General features: G+C 38.2%; 1 pseudogene; it reads left to right on the top strand.

Annotated features, from left to right (window-relative positions):
* The first annotated feature begins 5419 nt into the window (after positions 1 to 5419).
* On the top strand, positions 5420 to 7443 carry LOC124098946 (dehydrodolichyl diphosphate synthase complex subunit NUS1-like; annotated as a pseudogene).
* Positions 7444 to 21918: the final 14475 nt, after the last annotated feature.

Genomic DNA, 21918 nt, shown 5'->3' with positions numbered 1-21918 from the left:
CAGAGGGGCCTGTGAGACTCGTAGAGGCGGGGGATTGTGGGCACCAGTGTAGAGGCCCCATGTCCTCCCAGACCCTGTGCATGTCCAGGAGACCTTGGAGTCACTGGCCCTGTGAGAGAGAGCAGGCAGTGTCTTGGGGTACTTGGTCCTTTGAGACAGGATATTTGGGAGCTGCTGACTTGCAGTGTGCTCAGAGGTCACCTCCTGCTGGTCTTCCCTCCTGTCCTGCCTCTCCCTTTCCTGCTTCCTTTCCTAATCCCCCACTGCAGCTGCCCTGGTTGGAGGGGACAACAAAATGGCATATGCGGTTCATTAAGGAATATTTACCCAGATATTTCAGTGTGCAAAAACGCCATGGTGGGAATTGATGAGGGTCTAAATGGGGACAGCTGGATTTGGGAGCGGGCAGGTGTAGCCCCTAGCTAACTCAGGTGATGTGTGGTCACTCTCGTTCCAGACACTCTGACACTGTGATTTGCAAGCTCAGGCATCAAAATTACTGAGCATGCTGTCCAAGAAAGATTGTCCTTGACTGGCCTTTGCCACAATGAGCTGTTTGCATGAGTCACGTGGCTCTTCTGGCCTCGGTATTCCTGTCTGCCCAAGGTGGCTACACCTGGGGCCTTTCAGGATAACTAAGCATTAAATTATCCAGGTGGCAGGGTTGATAGGACTGGGGTCCCGCATGAGATTGCCGAGCAAGTCCGGGTTGGTGAGGGACTTGCGCTCCTGCAGGCAGCGCAGGTACAAGGGGTAATGGCTGTGCATTGCAGTTGAGGAACTGAGCCCTGGGCAGTGGCTTTTACCAGGCAGGTGGCTGGTGGTCAGCACAATGTGAGTAAAACAGTTGATGATTCCAGCTCGGTTGGGAGGTAGGGGTGCCAAGAAAGAGGAACTTCCAAGAACCAGGATCGGGTGGAAGAGCCAGGCCCGGAGTTCAGAGGGCCATACCTCCTTCCTCAGCCTCATGCTTTGTCCCACCTTCTTCCCAGGTCAGCCACGGTCCTTTCCACTCTTCCTTTAAAAAATAATTCACTTTACAAAATCAAACATCTATTTTTTAAAAAGGTAATAAGACTTAGTCTACCAGAAAACTACTACTCGGAAATGTTTCTCCTCCTCAAAGCAGGAACACCAAGAAAAATATTCAAATTTCACATCACCGATCAAAAGTGCTGACTTCTTAGATTGGAAAAACTTAAGCTCAGCAAAAACTAGCTTTGAACATGACTGAGCTTTTGTGTATTTGATGGTGCTGGGGATTGAACCCCGGGCCTCACATTCTACCACTGAGCCCACCCCCACCCCACCTAAGCCTGGAAGTCAGTAAGATACTAAGAATTCTGATTACGAAAGTGACACATAAGAAATCCAAAGAGAACAAAATGAACTAAATGAAAGAGGAAGACCCTGGAAGCCCCCTCCGTGGCCCTCCCCCATCAAGAGAAACCCACTGGGTTAGGTACGCATCCCCTCCAGACCTTCTGTTCTACATAGATGCAAAGCAGGTTGATCTGGCCTGTCTTTCACCTGGGTTTTGGCGCTTGGTGTCACACTTACTATATACTTGATGCTTTACCATGTTAACACATGTCAGCTGCATGGTAGTCTTATTAAATAACTTTTTAAAAAACATCAATATCCCTTTTTAAAAATCATTCACACAAGTATGTGCTTATAATTCTAAAAAATGGACAGAATCTTAAAACACATTTAAAAATAATTTCTATTTTTTCACCACATGGGATGATAGTTCACTCCTTTTTCATACAAAACAAATGCTCTGTCAAGCCTATCTAAAAGAAAAAAAAAAGTCTGTGCTACACGTACACATTGTGATCAGATATAATAGGATGCTCTTAGTCTAGGATTTCAATTGGATAACAATAGAAAATTGGACAAATAATATACCTAGTACCCCTAAAATCCATAAATTCAGATTTTAATCCATAAATTCAGATCAAAACACTGCCATTTTTTGCTACTTGTTTAGCAAATGCTAATGGCATTCAATGCTGAGTACTTCACACTATGTATTCAGTGGATTGTGTGAACACAACATGCCCACCGTGGAGTTACATTAAGACAAAAATGTTTTACTTGAAAGGTAGGAGTTGTGTAGCATATAGGATATTTGTCCACTGCTTCAGCACATTGATTACAAAGTGACAAGATGCCTCTATCCATGCGGATTTTGCAAAGCTGCTCTTGCAGGGGAGCTTGCTGCCCTGTGGTTCTCATCTGTCTGCAGTGAAGTGTGATTTGACCCATCTTGGGTTCTGCCGTTCTGAGAACTCACTAGATCTGCAGACCCCAACCTCTGATGATTTATAGTTGCTCCCAGATATCTGAATTATTTTGTCCAGTTCTTTCTTAATGTCCTCAAACTGAATCCCAAACATATAACTTCTTTAACCATAGGATTTTGAAAGGCAGTAAGAATAATGGATTCTTTCAGTTAGTGATGGTATTTTTTTTTCAGCCGTTTTAACCATTAATCAATTGAATGGGTTAAATGAATATTATTTATATATATTTTCCCTTCTCTTCTAACAAACATTTATGCCCTGGCCCCCAGTTTGCATGCTGTTCCCAAGGGTCTTCAATGGGTTTGCGACCAGCAGCTCTCCTCCACAGTGAAGCACTTTTACTCCATCACCTTCAGTGAAGCATAAAAATCCAGCTCTTGGCGTCTGCTCCTTGACTCACATCCCAGAAAGAGACCGTGCTTCATTCTCTGCCACGGCTGGATTTGTTGGAGGATTTGTTGAATTTGTAAAATCCCTATCAGAATTCACACCAACTCACTTCCAGTGTTGTGGCCCAGAACAGAGCAGTAGTTAGGGCCAGCTAGCTCTCTGGGGCCATGGACATGGTCTGGCCAGTTCTGAAACGACTTTAGCTAGTCTTGGCTACCCATGGTGGAGTTCCTCAGGCACCCGTGTCTGATTTATCTACAAGCTGTCCACTTCTCAAGAGTGCAGGAGTCTCCAATCCCCCATTTAAAGCAAAACAATTTCAACTTCCAGGTACTTTTGGACTTTATACTGACCATTTGGGACAGCAGGATTTGTAGGTTAATGTGGCACTATTTTAAAAAAGATTTTTTTTTTTTTAAATCCGTCGATAGATCTGCAATTTGGGGACACTGCCTGAGTCTCCACCTGCCGAGCGAGGGCTCATACTGCCGTGGATCTCCTGCTTTCTGATGACCATAGCACTTCACGGCAGCTCTCCTTCACTAGTACACACAGAACCGCTCCTGCCCGTGCGGATGCTGGAACAGAACCACTTCTGGGGGAAATTGTCACACGTTTGCAATCATTTCACTTCTCCTTCAGATTCTTCGAGCTTACTGGTGTCTGCAGGTATACCCACTTAGGTCTCTCAAAACTGGTCATTTTCTCTTGAAAACAGGTTTTTTTCCACCTATTCCCTCCACGAGAGGCGGTCCACCCCAAGGAGCGGGCGGAAGCGGCGGCGCCCGGGTGGAGAGCGTCGAGCCCGTCCCCGCGCGGGGATCAGAGTGTACGCAGCGGCCACACCTGCCCCAGACCCGTGGCCGAGGGGACATCCGCAGGGCAGCAGGAAGGGCGCGGCTCCTGTTTGCTCTTCACTTAGCGGTTCTGAGCTGACATGCAGAAGGGCTGAGGCTCTCGGCTCCCAACAGCAGGCTTCCCCACTTGGCAGGGCTTCCCATTTCGGCCAGTGAAGCAGGATTTCTTTTCTTATTCTGCGGGTGGGGAAGGGACCGCGGCTTGCGCTTGCTGCACGCTGACCCCAAGCTCTTGGACCGGGAGAGTGGAGGTTGGGATTCCCTGCGGCTGCGCAGTTCCGGGACTGCTACTGATCCGTCAGGAGGTGCGGTGGTTCAAGGGTCCCCTCCCACCTCCTCCTGACCCAGCACTGCTGCCTTGGCATCAGCCTCCCTCTCCTTTGGGATAGAGCGGTTACAATCCTTTTCCCCCCCGCGCCCCAGAGCGGAAGAGCGACCTTCCTTCAGCGGCCTCCTTCTCTTGATCCCTCGTCTACTTAGGGCAGGATTTAGGAGCCTCTGCTCACTAACCGTTCCTTCTCCCTCAGTAGTTGCATTTGGATCCAGCGGTAGGACTACTCTGGCTACCCAGTTGGAAGGGACTTGCTAGAAGCAGCATGAAGCCTGAGGATGGTCTTCCTGAGAAGAAGGGGAGCTATGTTTTCATAGCAACAACAAAACAATTCAAGGTTTAAAAAATAAATCAGAATAAGGGCAACTTGGTATTTAGTTGACCTGCCACCTTGGATTTACTTTTTATTTGTTTCTAAATTGGTTTTCTTAAAAATCTATTTTCAAGACACAGAATGTGACAGAGAAAAGGCAGACCCAGAAAGATGGACAAATTGATCTGGAAGCAAAACACAGAGGGAGAGGGGATGAGATAAAACGTTCTGCAGGTAGAAAAACCAAAGAATCGGAGAGAGCAGCCAAGTGCTGAGGCTTGCTGCGTGCTCAGGAGGCTGAGGAAGGAGGATTGGAAGTTCAAAACCAGTCTGGGTGACTTTAGTGAGACCCTTTCTCAAAATAAAATGAAAACTGCTGGGGGTGTAGCTCAGTGGTAGAGCAACCACGGCTTCAATCTCCAGTGCTGAGAAGGAAGACAGGGAGGAAAGAAGGAGGGAAGGAAGCTTCAAGATTATATGCCCTGGGCTGGAGGAAGGGGCTTCAGAGATGAGAAGAAGCCACCATACGTGACTTCTAGTAGCACCAGTGGTGCTCAGAGGTGCTGGACTCTAGTTGAGCCCAGGGAGATTTATTGCCCTCCCTTAACTTCACCTGCTTCAAGATTCCTAGTGGCGGGGCTGTTCCTGGAGCCTCCTGAATTCTTCAGCTGTCTGCAGACAAAGGTTTATGGCTGTGGTGTCTGGGAAATCACTGATAAGTCTTGTTTTGGATGTGACCCGCCTCTCTTGTCTCCAGGAGGGTTTGACATCCAATACTGTGACAAGAAAACAGACTCTGTGAGTAAACTCAGGAGAGGTGAAGGGAAAGGGGTTACCTCCCTGGCTTAGAAAAAAATTTCTACAGAATGAAGTGTTCTAAATAACATAGCATGCATGAGATGACTATTAATTAACTACTGAATTCTAAAAATATGCTTTAAGTTTGAATTTTCTTTTGATATCTGGGAGGTATAAATTCAGGCGAGTTATCTTGAATTAGTGCCATAAAGAAGAAGCAAACTAGGGAGGCGGGGCCGCTAAGGGAGGAGGAAGATGGCGGCGGGGGCGAGGTGAAGTGTTGGCAGTGGAAAGGGGTTCGGGCGCGGGGGGTGGGGGGACGCGGAGTGATGGCCCGCGACGGCAGCAGGGGAGGATAAAAAGCCATCACGCCGCGGGTGTGGGTGGGAGGGAGGGGTGGGCGCCCGAGCGCCGCAAGAGTATGACGGGGCTGTAGGAGCTGGTGTGGCGGTTGCTACGCGCTGCTCTGCCTGCACCGCACGCTCACCTCCTGGCTCCGCATTCGGTTAGGCACCTGGAACTGGATCTGGAGGCGCTGCTACCGTACCGCCTCCGCCACGGTCCTAGCGCCGCTCGGCTTTGCGCTCCATAAGCCCCCGGCAGTAGGCAGTAACCGCCGTCACCACCGGCACCGCGCGCGGGGGGCGGGTCCGGCCGCCGCCCACCCCTGGCTGCGCTGGCGCTTGGACGGCCGTTCCCTGGAGAAGCTACCTGTACATATGGGCCTGGTGATCACCGCGGAGGAGCAGGAGCCCAGCTTCTCGGACATCGCGAGCATCGTGGTGTGGTGTATGGCTGTGGGGATCTCCTACATTAGCGTCTATGACCACCAAGGTATTTTCAAAAGAAATAATTCCAGATTGATGGATGAAATTTTAAAACAACAGCAGGAACTTCTGGGCCTAGATTGTTCCAAATACTCACCGGGGTTTGCAAATAGTAATGACAAAGATGATCAAGTTTTAAATTGCCATTTGGCAGTGAAGGTGCTGTCCCCAGAAGATGGAAAAGCAGATATTGTGAGAGCTGCTCAGGACTTTTGCCAGTTAGTAGCCCAGCAGCAAAAGAGATCTACAGATTTGGATGTAGATACGTTAGACAGTTTACTTAGTTCAAACGGTTACCCTGATCCTGATTTAGTATTGAAGTTTTGTCCTGTGGACAGCACATTAGGCTTTCATCCCTGGCAAATAAGATTGACTGAGATTGTCTCTTTGCCTTCCCACCTAAACATCAGTTATGAGGACTTTTTCTCTGCCCTTCGTCAATATGCAGCCTGTGAACAGCGTCTGGGAAAGTAGTGATCCCTGGTTGCATAATTTGATTTCAGGCTTTTGGAGAAAAGGACCCAAGTGACTCTGATGTTTACAAAGCACCTATGAAACCCTGTGCACACCTAGTTCATATTCCTCATAATTTATCAACAAACACAAAAAAGTGTCTTACTTGAGAGTGAGTGTATGGCTGTATGTGTGTGTGTGTGTATGTGTGTGTGTATGGAATTAAACTTATAAATGGGGGAAGTATTGGATAATGAAATATATAGATCTACAACTTTGAGCATATAGCAATGTTATAGGAGCCAAGATTTCAGATATAAAGCTTTGGGCCCCTACCACTTCCCTGTTTTTGTGGGGAGTAGAGGGAGAGAGTGACTAGAACTGTTTGGGTTGTTTGGGGAGAAGGGAATAATTTTTGTTCAGTCTTTCCTAGTGACCAAACTTTAATTTTTAAAAATAATATATTATTAAATCAAGGTATTCTCAGTTTGAGGGAGTTGCAGGGGAGTGGAGTTCTGTGTTGCTCACTTGTTAAAAGCTTGCTCCTCTTCAGAGGAGAGAGAATATCTATCTTGAGATATCCGTCCACTTTCATTTCTTACTTCATTGTAGTTAAACAATGTGACTTGAGAATGTTGCTCTGGTGTCTGTGTTCTGTGTTGTGAAGAACATTTGAAAAGAACTCTTGCTACACTGAAATGCAGAATTTAAAAAATTTAAATGTTGAATTAGGCAGTCAAAAGGGAAAAAAGTTGAATAAGTTGTAATCTTAAAAGTAAACATGGAAAATTTCCTAGAAAAGTTTTGATTTCCTATTTTGTGTAATGAGTAGTATGCTGCATACTATCCAAAGTTGGTTTAAAAAATATTTCCAGTAACTATTTTTATTTAAAATGAGCATTTGAGAGAAATTATTAGGGCAGCTCTTTTCCTTAGTAGTAACCTATTCATCTTTAAAATAACACCTGGGATTTTTTTTTTCTTTTCCAGTAAATTCCAGTGGTGACTTTGCATAAAAAATTAAGTAGGATTGAGACCTGTGTGTGGGGAAGAATATTACCAAAGTCTACAAAAATAATTTAGATTAATTTTATATGTTCTCTTTTATGACAGAGAACTCATTGGTTCTGTTTTTTTAAATGAATAAATGATTTCTTGAAAGGTGTTTAATATTTTCCCCTCACTGCTGATCCTTGGACAGAAACCATACTTTATATTTGATGGTCTGTTTTCAGAAAACTCTCTTACAACAAGTGTACAGTAGTTATCTAAAATTGTACTTTTAAAATGGAGTAGTGTAAATACTAGGTCTCAGAAGTCTGAAAAACAGCAAAGAAGACTGAATTTGGAAAGCATGGTCTGGAATTGCTTGTCAGATTCTAAAGTAATGAAGAATAAATGTTTCAACTTTGGATTATAAAACCCCATTTATGATTTTAAAAATACACTTGAAATAAAAATGATTAAACTAAAAAAAAAAAAAAAAGAAGAAGCAAACTAGTCAGGGAAATTTCATAAATATGAAAGTAGGAACCAGAATATTCTTCAAGCATCCTCTCATTATGAGCACAGATTTGGACTTAAGATGAACATTTGTTTCACACTCCTTGTTTATTTTTTTAAAATTATTTAATCCAAGACTCAATATTCTCTTGAAGAAAACTTCTCTTCATTGTATGTTCTTTGAGTCATCTCTGTCTCCATTCTTTGGTTATTTGGTTAATCTTTCCATTTAGTAACTGTGAGGTTTTCATTCAGTGCTATTGCCCCCACGAGGTTGTTTTTGTCATTCTTCTCTATCTTGGAAGGCTCAACATTTATATTAACATTTTTAGCTATTTAACACACAAGATGGACAGAACTCATACTGTTTGTGATTTCTATCAGTTTTATTTATAAGATACTCTTAAAGCTTAGGTCTCATATTTTCCCTCAAGAGATAATTTATGCCAATATAAGTCACAAAAACACATGAAAAATATCACACATAATTATTTTAAATTTCTAAATTTTTTTTTTTCAAAAGCACTATAAACTACGGATGGCTCCAATTACATCCTAGGTCATTTGGATTAATAAAATAATTTAATGGGTGTCAGTATTTGTGAAATTATTTTGGAGGTAAGGGGAATAACATTTTGGAGATCTCTCATCATCCTCACCCCATGAGCAGACATAGCTTAGTAAGTGGCAAGATTAAATTGAGTTTACATTGGAATGGCTCAGAAACATATTCTCCTTCTCTTATATCCTGCAGTAATGGAAAATATTAAGCTAATTTTTCAAATTTGGTGCTTATTACACCTAAATATTTTTTTCCTTCCTAGGATATCCCCAAAGAAAATGGAGAATTACCTCACACTAATGAATCGAAGAATGATGGTAAAATATTTGAACAGTATCTATTGCAAGCTGATTATTGATTTAAAATTATGGAGCTTTTACTGTACTCTCTATTTTGCTTTTATTTTTGTAGAAGAAATAAATGAAACTGAGGAACCCAAACTTGAAACATTACCTGGAAACTGTGATGTGGATATTAAAAAGAAATATGTGATTGAAACCACTCCTGTGGAGGAAATCAATATAAAGAACTATCACAATATTTTTTCTTCCTCAGTTGGCTCAAAGGTAAGATTTTAAAAAAATTATTTTTCTTATTGTTTTTGCATATCATCTCTCATATACACATAATGATACCAAACAACCTAGAAATAAATATAAGGCCATAGAGTCCTAATAACAAGGATAGCAACAGTTTTAACTATACCATTAACAATTATAGAATGTGGTGGGACTAATCGTCAGGATGGCCTTAGGCCTGAGCCTAAGCAACTCCATTTTAACTTCATTTTAAAAGACCTGCAGTTTCACCAGGCACATCCACAGATCCCTCCAGAATGGCCTCAAACAATTTACTTCCCCTCACCGTGATAAAAGAGAGTGAAGCCTCTGGCAGGCTGTCCTCGCCTGATAAGAGGGAAAGGCCGGAAGATCAGGGTGGAGACCACCAGACCAGATGTTTCTGATCCCAGGATAAATAATGTCACTGAGAAATCCAGTGGTAGCTCATAAGGATTAAAAAGGGGGGTCAAAAGCCCCCAAATTTATTATAAATGATAGAGCAAATGAACAGGGATTCAGCCAGCTGAAACAAGGATGCACTGGAGCTGGAGAGCCTTCTGAGGACCTGACATCCCATCACTTGTCATCATTCCTGAGCCTTTGTGTGATCCTCACCACTCTCAAACTCTACTGCCTCTTCTGGACCTTGGTGAGAGCCACAGATCCTCCCTACAACCCCTTCCTCAACCAGTCTTCTGCTCCACACCAGGAAAGCCTGCCTTGGTTCTCAACCTGATCACCGAGGTCTGAGTGAGTGTGCATCTGCTGGAAGCAAATCACATGTTAACTTGTAAAAAACCTTATTTAAAATGATTTCTAACTTTAATAACTGATAAGAAGTGATATGTGATAATGTGCAATGTACAAAAAATAGGCACTAGTGATTCCAAAATTAATATTAAAATATATAGGCAAAAAATGGACTGAGAATACTGGTGCATGCCTGTAATTCTAGCATCTTAGGAGGCTAAGGCAGAAGGATCATGAGTATAAAGCCAACCTCAGCAACTTAGTGAGGGGCTAAGCAATCCTTGAGGCTCTATTTCTAATTAAAATATAAAATGATTGGGGATGTGGCTCCGTGGATGAATACCCTGAGTTCAATCCCTGGTGCCAAAACAAACAAAAAAAAGTGGTGGAGGGGCAAAGGAAGGAGAACGAAGACAAAAATCACAAAATAAAAATTAAGAAGATACAGATGAGAGACAACAAAGCAAGTGCAAAGAAAACTAATAAAACAGTAAAAGATCATATGAATTGGAAAGATAAAAACTATAAAAACCACAAAAATACAAGAAAAGTATATAATTTCTTCATTCTGATGTAACTAAAATGTAGACACTTGTTTCCACAACTTCTAGTTGTATAATACACCAGTTTGGGGAGGTTTCTGTGGAGCAACTATATTTATGCTGTTTTTTTCTCAATTCTAGCCCAAACAGGCCAGAATTTTTTTTGGAGACATTAATGTGAAATCCTTTCATCCTTGCCTACCAGGGAGTGTTATGGAACCCTTTCTAGAACAAGAGGTGAATCACAAACTATATATATATTATATATAAATAATATATATAACCATAGAAGTGTAGTCATAATAGAAACTGTCAACAAAATTGTCACACAAGCAGCCTATGGGCCAGTTTGCACTGAAGACTCCCAATTCTAGAGTTTGACTGTCAGTGAGTTCAGGGATATGCAAGATTCTAGGCCCCTGTGGGGCTTGCTCCATCTCTAAGCATTGTAGAGGTGGACTGATTTCAGGATCCATGTTTGGTTTGTGAAAATCTAGACAACAAGTTCTCCATGAAACTCTTCCCAGCTCTCCCTGAATCTTCTACCTCACAAAACCACCCACAACATAACTCTGTTCCTGTCCCTAATCTCAAAACACCAATTTAAAAACAGAATTATCCCCACTGTCCATCATTTTACAGACTTGCCAAGCAGCAGACCACATTCCTTGTTGACCAGAGTTTTCAGCACATCCCTGTCAATCTATGCTCTGATCCTGGGCAAGTAGGGTGGAAATCCACAATTCCAGTATAGAGAGGTGGTCACTATGTCTTAGAGGTATAAAACATGAAGATGATTCTCTTACAGAGAGTCACAACAATGGAATCTTTCTAAATGGGGTGCCCCCTCAGTGCTATACTTGAATTACATAGGAAGTGACTAATATTGTTTCAGGGGAAGAAGTAAGGTTTATTCCTTCAAATGCCTCTGAGCACAGTAAGGTGGTCAGACATGAAAGATCAGCTCAACTCTGTGGAGAGTCTAGCAGCAACTTTTCTACTAGAACCAACCTATCAGATTTCCTACAGCAACATTTAAATGAAATTCACCTCAGCTTCTAAACCTTGTATAGACCATGTGACTATGAATGACTACAGCATCCCAGAGGTTCCAACAGAGCTTTGTCTCAGTTTCTCTTTTAGACATAGTCTGATTCTTGTTGTGGGTGCCTCCTGAACTAGTGAAATCATATCATAGTGGGGTATTATAAATAAAAGAAAGTAAAGACTGGGTTTTCTGATCTCCTGTGAAGAAAGCAGAGGAAAAGGACACTGAGTGGAAAAGATTCCTGGGCAAGCACTTTGATATTTCTGGGGAAAATCTGTAGTACACGTATCCTCCCTTGACATCTCAGGAATAAACAAACTTCCTCCTTTGTGGAAACTGTTTATTGGAATTTAGATGAACATGATTTTCTTGAAATTGCAGAGAGTCTTGGCTCACATGTGGGGAGCTTCCCCTCATTGAACCAGCCAGTTTTCACCTAACATTGCTGCAATCTATTTCTTATTTTATTATTCTATTATTATTATTATTATTATTTATTTTTAAAATATAATATTTATGTACTTCATTGGCCCTGCATTTGCACTCCAGTTTTTTTTTCCTACAGCCCTCTATCTCATTGCAAAGACATACACTAGTTGATTTGACTCAAATTCAGGGCATAGTCACTAAGCATACTATGATTTTAAACCACCATTTTTCTTCCATGGTATACCTTTTTGTAGTTTTTTCTTAAATGGAGACTCTATTTATTGTGTGCTCTCATATTAAGGTAAAATAAAGAAACTTTTTTTCTTACAACTTCATCATATTATAAAGCTAGTTTTCCATTCAATAAAAGTTTCCAAAAGAAATATAGATCTCTTTTCTTAAAGATATTTATATATATATATATATATATATATATATATATATATATATATATATATATATTCCCTGTGGTCCTTCTATTCTGGTTTATAAGCTCAGTAGCCAAAGGAAGGTAAAATTTTCCCTATTTGCAGAGAATATATGAGCTTATGGTATAAAATGTGTCAGTTTTCAATGTGTAATTCTCTATTTATTAAATCTAATTTATTTCAACCTGGGAAATTGGGTCTCACCTTAGTGATTAGCAAATCTTTAGGCAACTCATTATTTATATTCTTTTTGCCAGGATATGTCTCTGAGTCCTCCTCAGAAATACACTGGTCTTTTATCTGGTGATGCATATCAAGGAGCGGAATGGGGTATAACTAGACATATAGAAGGTAAGACCATGTACTCTAAAATAACATTGGGTATGATCTTCATTTAAAACATGGACACTAATAGATTCAATTAGTTGAATAAATGAACCTAATAAGTATGTAGTAAGAAAAAAAGTGAAATGGTAATACGTAGTATATCTTATTAAGTTTCAGCAACAGAGTAAATATAAAGTGTCTCTAGTGGAGTTGAATTCCATTTCAAGACATGTGTAGATCAGAGGAAAGTTTGGAAATAAAGAAGGGGTGGGGAGAAGAGAGAATGAAGAATAAGAATGTTAAAGATGACAGACAACAAAAAAAGAAAAGAAAAAGAAGTGCACATTGTGAAAGGAGGAAAATTCAGATTAAACATTAGAAAGTAGAAGAGCAGAGCATTAGAAAAATTTGTGAGTTTTTAGCACCAAAACTGTTTTGAGAGATATAGTAAAATTTTCCAACAGCTGTTTTCTTAATCAATATTGGAAAGTAATGAAGGAATGAATGCCAGATCATTAAGAGCTACATTTGGTTTGCCATAAGTAAAGGTATACCATAATTACTTCCTAGGAAAGTAATTATGGTAAAGAATAACATAATCTGGAAATAAAAAGGGTAGGATATATCATGAAATGATCAGCAAAGTATAACCTGATAAGATGTTCATTGGAAAGATTATGAATGCTAATATGCCTACAATTTGGGAACAAAATAGGAGGATTTTAAAGAGGCAAGTTAAGTTAGAGGAATTGGTAGAAGATGAATTATACCCAAGAATGCTCAAATTCTAGCAAATCATATGTTGGGGACCATATTCAAAATGCACATTCTCACTCAACAGCTCTTTGCTTACATTTCTAAAACATTTAAAGATGGTTCCAATGCTCTTTACCCACACACCAAATTCTGAGTTGCAAGGGAATGATGTACACTTTAGGAAGTCTAAAATGAAGAGCCATTGCATGTTAGTTCAGATATAACAAGATACAGTGAAAGCATAAATGTAGTTATAATTCCCAGCATGTCTCTGGGCAAAGGAAAAGGAAAAAAAGAGGAAGGTATAACAATTATATTTCCATCCAAGTATGGTGACACACCTATAATACCAATGAATCCAGAAGATGATGCAGGAGGATTGCAAGTTGAAGGCCAGCTTCAGGAAATTAGTGAAGCCATAGCAATTTAGCAAGAACTTGTCTCAAAAATAAATAAATAAATAAATAGTGCTAAGGATGAGGCTTAGTCATATAGCACTGCTGGGTTAAATCTCTCGATATTTATATTTTAACATACAGTTGCTGTATGGGGAAGAAATAGTAGTAAGAATAATCCAAACCACGAATGTAAAAGGAAATGACTCAAGACCAAACTCTAGAAAATTCTTTTTGAAAATCTAAAGGGAAGGGGAAATAAGCTAGGTAACTTTGACTGTAATGAAAAGGAAACTGAGAGGATGCATTTCAGCTGCCCCAGCTTTTTAAATTTTGTTCATTTTATTAAACTTCTTTCTACATAGGATATCGAAACTTTTCTATTGTCTGTATTTTTGGAAACATTCCCTCCATTCTTGCCTGCATGAACTTCACACTACACTGTTGCCTTCTCATTAATTTAATTTCACATTACCAGTCATTAACGCTAAGGTTAAAGCTTCCATTATCCCTTGAAATCATCTATATTCATGCACAGGCCCTTCATGTCTACCTGCCCACAGCATTGAGATTGGTCTAGTTAGATATATGACCATCGGCCTTCTTTAGAATGTGGATGTCCAACCATCCTAAATTTCTTGGGAATCTACTATGATAAAAATTCTGCCCAACTGTGTTTCTTTATCCCTTCCCCTGCCTGTGCTGTCCTCTGTCATTACTCCTCACCCATCCCCATTAGGTCATACAAATACTGACCCATTTAAACCTTCTATATTCTTACCATTTCCTGCCTCTGGTTGATAATCTCACTCCTTAAGTCTCTCTTCAACCCAACCTCCAGAAAAGCCACCTTTTTCTCCTAAACCCAACCTCCAGAAAAGCCACCTTTTTCTCCCACTACCTCTTACCAAGAACTTATTAGTTATGAGTTCAAATAGATAAGACTGTTGACACCAAAGTGATATAAAAAACATCCCCAACAATCTAGGAACAAATGGATTAGATTTATATAGGTAATTTCACAGGTCAATTTGTATGTCCTAAGTAGAATAGTTGTTGGATTACTAAGGTAGCCCCAAGGCAGGGGAAAACACTTTGTACCAGGAAGAATATCCATAGTCCTAAAGGACTGAACAAATAGATTAACTTCTAAAAGAAGAAAATCCAATTTGTCAGAATAGTGGAAAAAAAAACATTTTAGATATAAAGGTATTCATTGACAAAGGTGTGAAAAGTATCAGTCATTAAGAAAACAATATTGATGAAGAGTGGTTGTTGAAAAGTTATTATTATGAGGAGAAAATAGCAAACTGTGAATTTTGATATTTTGCTGTTTTTTTAAGTATTTCTGGGAACTTTTAATTTATCTGGAGTTGATAATTCTTTGAGTTATTTTTATGCATTAAACCTGTTGACATCTAGTTTTTCCCGGATGAGTTTTGAAGTTTTGGTTTAGTAAAAGCATTCCAAAAAGTGGTAAATATTTGTTGGATACAGTTTGTTTCCCCTAAATACAGCTTCTTGGGAGGCTGAGTTGGGTGAATGGCATGATTCAGGACACCCTGAACACTTTAGAGTGACCCTATCTCCAAGTACAATAGGTTTGGCTATACCACCCATTGATAGAGTGATTGCCAAGGTGGTAAAACACCCTGAATAAAACTACAAGATATGAACACACACACACACACACACACACACACACAAAAGTAGTTTAAAAAATAAATGATCATCTAAAATAAAACTTATTATTAATTTTTAATTTGATAGACTGTCAGACTTTCTAGGAGTCCTTAGTAACTTAAGTAAACCTGTCCATTTTTCAGAAGATATACTATTAGATGTAACATCAGAGGAAGAGGAAGAAAGCCTTTTTGTCACTGAAAATAATCAGCCACAGGTATGTAAACATGTGAATTTGAATTCTTGGTTTCATCCTGTTTTTCTTACATTCAGAATGTAAATTAGGTCAAATGAAATTACCTTTTGGAAAACTCTTTGGAAATTTAAACATCATAAATTAATATTTAGGTCTAGTACAATCTAATTGGTCATGAATCTGAAAATAACATTGGAAGTCATGGCAACCTATAAATAAATTTTATCCTAGTAATTGAGTCAACTTTTTCTGAATATTGTTTGTGTTTTTATTATATAACCTTATTACATGATGAAAACATTAACTATGAGACTTATGAATAACTAGTTGAAATTATGAACATATGTAACTGTGATTGCCACTGATATAATTAATATTAAAGAACAGTTATTCCCAATAGCTCAAAATTTTAATTTCACATTACCAGTCATTAATGCTAAGGTTAAAGCTTCCATTATCCCTTGAAATCATTGTCTATGTTTAGGCAGACAATAGGCCTTTTGATCAAATAGAAACCTTCTAGAAAGGGACCTTTATGTACAAACAGTAATTTTCCAGTTCATTTTCTTTTCATGTAGGATATTAATAAATATCACTAAGAATTTTATCCTAACACTTTAGTGGATGTTACAAAAAAAGAGTTCTTGGGTTGGGGATGTGGCTCAAGCGGTAGCGTGCTCACCTGGCATGCTTGCGGCCCGGGTTCGATCCTTAGCACCACATACAAACAAAAATGTTGTGTCTGCAAAAACTAAAAAAAATAAATATTAACAAAGAAAAATAAAAAAGAGTCCTTGGATGCATCAGGGAATTATGAAATTTTGGAGACGTCTTATTACCTTGTTTTCTCATGTAGTCTGTTAATAGGCTGAAGTTTTGCATGCATTTAGATGGATTTCTCTTTCACTTTTATGTGTGGGTCCTTTTGTTGTATAGCTTTCTCTGTGTAATGTACCTGGGCAATGGTTAGGTCTTAGTGTCAAATCCCCACTGAACTTGACCAACATGCAAGTTCATGGTCCACTTCTTTTTTCCACTTACTAATTGTTTTGGTGAAATTCTCCTGAGTCCACTAGAGATTTTCTTATCTTTCACTCATCAAGTTTTCCCTGGCACAGCTGTAGACTTTTTCTTCTATGAATTATTTTCTTATTCTGAAAGCCAATACTTCTGGGTTTTATCTGGTAACAGGCTCTCTGTACTGACTCTCTACTGAGTCCCACAGCCCCTCTTTTTCATCATGCATTCACCCATACCAGTCAATCTGATTCCATATATATGGAAACAGTCAGTAAACACTGTATGTATCCATGCTGCCACCATTTTCCATTGGAAGACTTTTTAGTTTTTCTTCAATGAAAAGTATTGCATACTTTAGCCAAAGTGGGTATACTATGTCAAAGTAAAATATCAACATATTTTCATTCTTACTTTCTCATTTTATTGAACTAGATTTCAACTCAGGAAATATTTTTCTGAAAGTTAGGTTTTGGAAAATTCAAAGACCAATATGAAGGAAGTACAACAGTGTTTCATTTCTACTCTATGTGACATAATTCAGACTATCTTATCACACCAAGTATCATACTTTAACACTAAGAAGCATGCCAACCCAGTGTTGCAAATGTTTAGAGCTGTATAATATCAAAGACATTTCTAAAAAGAGTTCTAAATAAGTTTTCTACTGTGTTCCTATGTTTGGTGGGGAATAAAATGTTGAGTATTTATACTGAGGTCAGTTGCTTAGGGATATATGCACATCTTTTAGTATGTTGTCAGTGAATACATTTACTATGTTTTCATCCTGGTTTTACCCCATGAGTATCCAGATGAAAAAAAAAGCTGAATCTGTAAAGCATACTTTGTGTTCCTCTATGGAACATTTCACTTTTCAAAATGTATTTGTATTATATTTAATTCCCATAATTATAAAATTAGAAATTTAGGTGACTTCTAAAGAGAGTGGTGATGATATTTCTATGCAACTAATTTTTGACATAATCTTAACAGAGGGTCTCTGAGCATCATCTAACTGTGGGAGTTTCTCATATATCTGGCAAGGCCTATCAAAGAGAAAAGAGAGTAGATGGATATGGAGAAGGTAAGAACTATGTAGTATACAAAAATATTTGGATGGAATTCTGATCTAAAATATGCATATCTATTCAAGTAACATATCTATTAAGTAGGAAGTAAGGAAAAAGAAATGTAATCTAGGTATCTTATCAGGTTTAAGCCACAGTATAAATTAGGAGCTGAATTAGCAGTTGCATTTATATACACATATTTATCACAGAAAATGTAGAAATAGGAAAAGCAGAGGAAAAAAATGGGGATAAAGACTGAGAAAGGTAGAAAATTCAGGAAGACAGTGAAGGAAAAAATAAGCAGATATACTCAGTGGAGAAATAGAAATTTATGTCACATATGAGAAGAAAAAAAAGAGCAGGGATTTAAAACCATGGGAAGAATTTGTGAATTTTCTTTCCCAAAGTTGAATGATTGGTAGGGGAAAATTTTCCCAATCTTCCTAACTTAGACTCAATTGGAAAGGAATTGAGTCTTGAAGGAGCAATCAGAAAATTTGACTGGTTTACCACAAATACAATTAAATGACATGCAACACACTGCTACTGCCTAGGATTAAAAAAATATATATAGGGCAGAAACAGCAAATGGGGAAGTAGAAAATGTAAGAATGGTTATGGATTGATCCCTATATTCACAGATTTCTAAAACTTATTTTGGAAAGTTATGGCTTCTTGTAAACTTTCATTTAGGGGAATATTATAAGGAGGAATCCAGAGCTAGCTACATTCAAGTTAAGATAGAGGAATTGGAAGCCTAGTAACTTCACACTGGAGCTCTCAATTTAATGTATTGTCTGTTGGGGATAATGTTCAAAGACTCATTCTGACTCTGAAGGTCTTTGCTTCTACATTTCTATTACATTCTAAGGTGATTCCATTAATCCAGGTCTGAAGAAGACCTAGTTTTCAGTGAGGGAAAGGATTTCCCTTAAGGAAAACTAAATAAAAAAACATTGGATGACATATATTATTATAAATCCAGAAAAAAGTGCAACCATAAATCTTGCTTTCATTTTGAGTATGTCCCTTGGTAAATTGGAAGGACTCAAGTCACAAAGGCGTAGAAATTATATTTCTAAGACATATTTGCTATATTGGTAGTCAAGAAAATATGGGAATAATCTACAAAGAATGTAAAATGAAAATAATTATGACCAGAGCTCTAGATGTTGCTTTTGAAAGGCAAAAGGCAGTGGAAACTGAGGACAGAACCAAATAAGGTAGCTAGGTAATTTTGGAGGGAATCAAAAGGACACTAAGAGAATGCAGTTCAGCTGCTTTCATAGTATCTTCATCAAACCCAAAGTGAAACTATTACTAATGCAGAGATAATTGGAGGCAGTAGGAACAGAGGGAACTATAGCAACCTGAAGATATAAATTTCTTCCATGCAAAGTTACCAGTCACTGAGATGTATGCAGCTTTCATGTGAGTTATTTGAATAAGAAACAGCATTTCAGATGCAGATGCAGCTAGATGTTTCTTTATTTTTTTAATTCTTGATTAGAAAATATACATTGGCCCTAGGCATTCCAGAAATGCACTCTCATTTCTGAGCTACATACTCATCCCCATACTATTAATTTTCTGATAATGCTTATGAAAGTATTTGAAAAGCTGAAAAGATATGTAAACCAGATTTATTTTGAAAACAGAAGTCTTTACTGACTTTACACCTTGAAAAACAAGACTGCTATTCTTAGTAGATATAGCATTACTTTAAAATATAAAGTTTATTGATGTGTGATAATTTTGTGAGCTTTCAGATCACTTTTTCCTTTGTATTTCCATATCTTAAATCTTTGTTTATCATACATTGTTTCTAAGATGTAGAAACTGTATTTCTTCACAAGAGTGGATCAAGAAACTTGACATTAGATAAACCGAAAGATACAGGAACAGAAGTTTCAGCATGGTCTCACATTAGTATGAAAAAAAAAAAAAATATATATATATATATATATAAATTAGCTGCTATTATAGAAGTGTGTATCTGAACAAATTACATAAGGTAAATTTCTTGATGAGAAATGATGTTATTCTAGCCTGGAATCATATCCTTTCTTTGGGCTTACTAAATTGTAGGTCAAATGAAGGGACATGAAATATGGTTATAATAAAATGAATTAAAAAATTCTGATAGGGTTCACTCAAGATATTTGCTATGACACTATTAATTCAGTTTTGACATTGAAACTCTCATGTTCCTCCTTTATTTGTCTCACTGGAAATCACTGTGCTCTCCACAATTCTGCATCTGGACTGGGGTATATGGACCCTGGTATTTATTATTCATGTTCATCAGAAACATAATCTGACTTTGGAAATTAAACTGCATGTTTTGTTATACTTACATTCCTTATTTGTCTTCATCTCTGTCATATGACTGTCCTAACAATGAAAAAAAGAAACATAGAACACCCAAAGCCAAACTAAATTTTATCAAGTAAAATTTACCAGAATCAGCTCCATAGTAATTCAACAGGAATATTATGGTGGTTCTGTCACATTCAAATTTTGTTGCTTGCTTTTCAGTATCTCGGGACTCGAGTGATTCCTGGAAGGTAAATCATCTTCTATGTTTGTGTTTAATTATTTTATTTATGTTAAATTATGTTATTTTATATTGCATTGTTTGTTAAATTAAAATATTATATATGTATCTAATAATAAGTAATATATTGTATATGATAATATATAATAACATGATATATCATTTACGTTAAATATATTATTTATGTTAAATTATTCACTGAAAACTGGATTCAGTGCACATTATTTACTAATTATTTTGTCTGCAAGCAGACTGAGAATGCCATGAAATGCAAAGATTTTCTTCCAATTAAAGCAAGGAGGGAAGCCTGGACAAAACAATCAGGTAATTTTTGCAGTACAATTTTCTGCAGAGAACTATAATAAACATCTAAGATGCTAGTGGACTTTACACTCTTTTCTTTTTTAATAAAATATTTTGAGGGAATTTGGCCTAATTACATCAGTGCCTATGTTTGTATCAACCTATTAAAATTTTTCAGAAAAAGCATAAAAATATTGTTAAAAAGAACTAAGTCAGCTGTTTCTACAATCAAACTTTCCAACATTATATCTGTTTGTAGGATTATGAGGTGGTTTTTCTTTCTCTCCCATGTTTTAAAAAGCTTGTGGTAGAGCTGGACTATCGTCTCAGATGATTGTGAGACCAAGGAAAGAGATTTTTCTTGAAGTCAGTAGGTCAAGGCCAGTATGGGAAACACAGGAAAAGCACATCTAGAAGACAGTATAAACTATCATGACACTGAGTAAATCTACTAATTCCATGGACATTTGTTGGGCTATATGCAAACTGTATTCCATGCTCCTCACCCAACATGTGGTCATATCTAAAGGAAGTATCCACACAATAGAGTATCACAAATTTTAATTTATTCATTTCCTATAAAATAAACACTGTTTATGGGAGAACACGATTTCCTACAATTTAGACTAAGAGATATAAATCCAAAAATACTTTTTTTTTCTTACATTTGTGGGGACTGAATCCAAATATTATAAGCAGTTACTTTTCCACTGAGTTTGACCCACTGACTTCATGGAATTACTGGTCAGCTTGATATATCTAGGTTCAAAGAAAATTGCCCACCAAGGATGTAAATGAATTCCCTCAACTTAGGAAGATATTGCCATGGGAGAAACTACATGGCAAATGAGAGCAACATTTATATTTCTTCTGTTCTATTATACATCTCAATGGATATCTCAAGTAACAGTCACAACCAGAATCTCATATCCAAGGAGCCCAGATCCTTACACTGTTCATTTAATTAGAATCATCCTACACGTGTATTTCTGGAAACATTCCCTCAATTCAGGCCTGCTTGAACTTCACACTGCTCTGTGGCCTTCTCATTATTCAACTGCTTTTATGTGCATGCCACTCACATTTCCCTGCCCACAGCATTAAGTGTGGTCTAACTACACTGCATATATGACCATCAACCCTCTTTACATTGAGACTATCAAAGCCTCTTAAATTGCTAGAAACCATTCAGAATACTAATTCTTCCTACCTTTGCATCATTAGCATTTCCCTACTGGCACTGTTCTCTGGATGTTCTCCTCGCCAATCCCCATGGTTACTAAATATTGTCCCCTTTAACATTTGCTTCTATATCATGCTAGAGCCTTCTATTTTCTCTCCATTTCCCTCCCTCTGTCTCAAAACTTCCCTCCTATGTCAGTGTTCATATCTATCCTTAGAAAGGACACCAAACTGACACCTGTTATCTCCTCCAGCTTTACCACAAACTCAGTTATGCGTGGAAATAAATAAACTGTTGAGACAATATGATGTGAAAGCAGCCCCTTCAAGTG

This window comes from Marmota monax, unplaced genomic scaffold (genome assembly GCF_021218885.2).
Source record: "Marmota monax isolate L192 unplaced genomic scaffold, Marmota_monax_Labrador192_F-V1.1 WCK01_AAM20220418_F8-fsc00316, whole genome shotgun sequence".
Lineage (NCBI taxonomy): Eukaryota > Metazoa > Chordata > Mammalia > Rodentia > Sciuridae > Marmota > Marmota monax.
Note: the sequence above shows the minus strand (reverse complement) of the source record. Positions and strands in the feature narration are given on the sequence as shown.